Below are 4,681 nucleotides of genomic sequence, written 5' to 3' on the forward strand. Positions count from 1 at the left end.
TAGATGGCGGATCTTGGAGGCCGGCGCGTCGAGCAGGGCGCGCAGGCAGGTGACCGCGTGGCGATTGGCCGGTGGCGGCACATCGAGGAGGAGCACTCGGGCCGGTGGCGGTGTGGCACTCTCTTCTTGACGGGGCTGGGGTCGGCCAGATCTGCGCATGTTGGTGGAAAGGCTAGCGACCGGAGCCCGGCAGGAGGCCCAGTGGAGCGGCAGGCCGGGCAGGTGCAGGCAGTAGTTGGTTGGCGAGCGCGGATGCCGGTGGCGCAGTCTAGAGGCAGCGATGCGAGTCCATGGCCAGACCCGGTTGTGGAGGCGCTGCAATGGCTCCGCCAAGATGGAGTCTTGGTGATCAGCGAGCGGCCGGCCACCTCTATGCGATGTGGCGAGCGACGAGGCTCTCTCGTTGGTGCGGCTGGTTCTTCGTGGAGATGCAGGTCCGACATTGCAAAGTTGTCCCTTGAAGTGAGCGATTGCTGTTGCGGGTGGTTCTGGACCTTGCCGGAGGTGGGGGTGGCTGTGGTTCCTGTCTTGGTTGGGTGTTGGTGGTGTGGCCGATGCTCTCCTTGCCGTGTGTCCGGTTGTAGTCCCTCGGCTTGCAGCTGCACTGGCGAAGTGCTACGGTGGCAGCGGTGTGAAGGTTCTGGGTCGGTGTTGCCCAATTCCAGGTGGTGTGGTGAGGTGCGAGGCACAGGTGAAAATCTTGCTCGGCTTTCGTCGGGCTGGCGGCGATGGCACCCATAGTTGTCATCCCCCTCCTTGGAGGCATCGTCGAGGCGTGTTCATCATGTCCCTCTCTCACTTGGAGTTGTGGTTGTCTCTGGGCCAAAGTCTCGATTCGGTATTGGATCGGCACAATGATGGCTCGATTAGGTGTTGGATTGGCACAATGACACCGTCATCGACGTTGTTCCTCTGTTGGGAGCATTGTGTTTGGAGACATGGCTAGTTCCTTGACGCTCTCCTCCGGTGTCAGTCGCTGTCCTCTTTGTTCCATGATGGCGCTATGTAAGCCCGTCGCCGGTGTGTCCAAGACGGCGTCTTCCTCGGATCGGATCGAGTCTTGCCACCCACTTGCCACTTCCTCTTAGGCGATAAGAGTGGCTGGTGCGTCGACAAGTGAAGCTCTGCGGAAGTTGGTGGTCTTTGGAGGTGTTCGGTGTCGGTCGAGACGCGGTGTAGTGTTTCAGTTGGGATAGGCTCTTCTCTTTTGTAGTTTGCTTGCGGTGTTGTTCGTCTTTGGTGTGGTATTTGTGTTACTCTCGTTGTTCGCAGCGAGTGTAGTTTCTTGTAACTGTAACTCTGCCTTCTATAAAGCTATGGTACGCCTAGGCGTACTCTCGAAAAAAATTCTGAGCAATGGAACCGGGGAGGTGCTCCCTGTTGTGAAAAATCACAAAACTGGCCCTTTGGCCAAAGTTCAGCACAAAATGGCCCTCTTTTGAAAATATTTCATAAAATGGCCCTACCCGCATGATGCCCGCACCCGGGGCGCCATGCCAATTAACACAACGCCCTGGTCAAGGGCGCCATACTGGTCAGCGGCGACTTGCCACGTTGGCAGGGCATGGCCCCATGACGCCCCAGGACAGGGCGCCATGCCCATTACCATGACGCCCCTGTCCGGGGCGCCATGCCCCTTGCGTCAACAAAACAGAGCACCCCCTGTTTTCCCCTCCACAAACCCTCACTTTTTCCCCTTCTCCACCCCGGCCGCCCCACTCAAGCCCCTTCCTAATGCCCACAAGTTTTCGTGGATCAGAGCTCCAAATCGGTGATTTATCCTTCCCTTCGACCCCTCAAGGTATTCTCCATCATCCCTCCTCTTTTTGTTGGTTGAAATCTCCACATTGTGGGGATTTGGGGAAACCCTAGGTCATCCAATTTTGCTATTTTTGTTGATGCATTTTGGTGTTTATGATTCTAGATGGCGAGGATCGTCAATTTGCATCATGTGGACTTTGTCTCCTTTGAGAAGGGAGACGCTGAGTATGGTGACCCGAAGAAGAAACCGGTAGTGATTGTGTTTCCCACAAGTCCTAGCCTTGAGGAGGTTTTGGTTGAGCTTCGAAGAAGGTTGAATTAGATGGAAGAAAGCGATGGAGTAGACTTAATCAGAAGGTATAATGTTGGGTATGGGCAACATATTCTTTGGAAGATAATGCCTATTGACTCCGAGTTTCATTGGGAAGCATATGAAGAGAGTGTATTGGCCTCACAAGATAAATCATTTGAGTTATTTGCCACAAAGGTTGTTCGTGCTCCATTGCACATTGATTTGAATCGTTGTGCATCTTCATGATGTTAGAAGCCCGGTTCGAGATTCAACACATGTCACTCCGGATGTGCATGACACAACAATGAGCCAACCTCCAATGACCCAATGTTTGAGCCCCGTCGGGAATGACCAAGTTGATAATGAAGACTTGCACATGGATGGTGGTGAGTTTGAGGGTGATGAATCAAAGGCTTATCTTCGTGATCATTATGTTGGTGATGTTGAGGCAAATTGCATGGAAGAGGACATGGACCATGGAATAGGATGGTTTGAGAGCTAAAGAAGCCAATGCTTTCAAGAAGGTAATAGGTCGTAGTCACAAGACATCATTGTTTTGTGATCTAAGCCTAGTCGATAAGGCGATTGTTGATGGTGGCACAAGTAAAATTCTTGCACCAAGGTTAACTTCAAAGCGAGATACCAAAGAAAGTGTGTATGGTGTTAGTGAAGGAAGAATCTTTGGAAGCTTGGCAGAACTTAAAATATGGGCCAAGGACTACGCGGTTAAGTTTCATCGGCCATTCTTTGTGGAGAAGTCAAACTCCAAAGTGCGTTATGTAGTCAAATGTGAGGAACACAAGAATCATTGCCCTTGGGTTATCCGTGCAAGATGTGTCAAAGGCGGGCCACAATGGAAAGTTACAAGTTCTGTGTTTCACCATCGATGTAGTGGCAAGGATATTGATGATGATAATGTAAAGGATGATCACCTTTAATTCACCTCCAAATTCATTGCATATCGATTTTCAGCCTCCATAAAGATACTCCCGACATATCCCATTCGGGCTTTGATGGAGATGGTCAAGGAGGTTTCTGGGTACGAGGTGAAGTTTGGGAAGGCATGGAAGGCCAAGCAAGCTTCCTTTGAGATATTTTGTGGTGGTTGGGAAGAATCATACAACCGCCTCGCGATGGTGTTGAAAGCGATGGCGGCAGAAAATCCTGTCATGTACTATATGGTGGAGCCAGATGGTGTGAGAACAAGGATATACAACAATGCAACCGTTCGAATATTTGGACGTGCATTCTAGACTTTTGAGCCATTTATTAGGGCCTCCAATCATTGTAGGCCGGTTATGTCCGTGGATGGCACATTTCTGACTAGCCAGTTCAAGGGCACATTGTTGATCGCCGTTGCTAATGATGGTGGTGATAAATTGGTTACATTGGTGTTCGCTTTGGTGTCGGCGGAGAACAATGACAATTGGGAGTGGTTTCTTAGTCTAGTGAGGACCAAGGTAATTGGACCTCAAAGAGAGGTTTGCATCATCTCGGACCGCCACCCAGGGATACTCAATGCAGTGGACATTGACATTCCAGGACATCCTCGCATGCACCATAGGTGGTACATGAGGCATTTTGTGTCTAACTTTTACCGAGCATGTGGAGACAAGGAATTGTCTGACCTTCTTCATGATTGTTGTCTCGCATTCACCACTAGACATTTTGAGAAATTGTGGGACAAAGTGTATGCCAAAGCAAACAATGGTGGCAAAGATTTCCTAAGTAGGAATGTTGCCGATAAAGGAAAGTGGACACGGGATTTTGACAATGATGGAGTGAGATACAGTGACATGACAAACAACATGGCTGAATGTTTAAACATGGTGCTAAAGGGTGTCCGTGCATTGCCGGTGACAGCAATAGTAGAGTATACATTCCAGAAGTTGAATGTCTATTTTCAAAAGTATAGTGAAGAAACATCCAACTTGATGTCCGGGAAAAACAAGGCCAAAAACATGTACAAGTATCCACCAAAGGTCGACGATTGGATGGAATACCAAGCAAGGAAGGCGGATTCACACAAAATCCAGTCCTTTGATAACATAGAATTGATTTACCAAGTTGATGAGCACGGTGGAATGTTGCGTGACGGCGTGCCATATGGAGGTGGCTCCTTCAAGGTTTATCTTAAGATGGGCGCATGTTCATGCGTGAGGCCTACATTGCATCATCTCATGTGCTCTCACTTGATGGCTGCATCTCACACTAGAAATGTGAGTGTCAACATGACCAACAATGTAAGATTGGAGGAGTATTCGATCGATGCAGTCAAAAATACATGGGCTGCAAGGTTTCATCCCTATCTATACCAATCTAAATGGTCGGAATACCATGGACCCCCACTATACCCTGATTTGGAAATGAAGGTGGTGACACATGGAAGACGGAAGACAAAGCGTTTCTTGGGTGACATGGATGATTGGGGTGGTGGATTTCGTAAGTAATGGGGGAGCCAACATTTTGCAGAGCCTCGTGATATCAGTTGTTGCGGTGAATGTAACAACGAGGGGCACAATAATAGAGGTTGTAGCTCAAGGGGCAAAAGAAAGAGATCAAAACAAAATGGTGATGCTGGTATCAGCTGTGGTGATGGTGGAGCTCGAGGACGTGGCCGTGGTGACG

The sequence above is a fragment of the Triticum dicoccoides genome, chromosome 1B, assembly GCF_002162155.2.
Source record: "Triticum dicoccoides isolate Atlit2015 ecotype Zavitan chromosome 1B, WEW_v2.0, whole genome shotgun sequence".
Classification (NCBI taxonomy): domain Eukaryota; kingdom Viridiplantae; phylum Streptophyta; class Magnoliopsida; order Poales; family Poaceae; genus Triticum; species Triticum dicoccoides.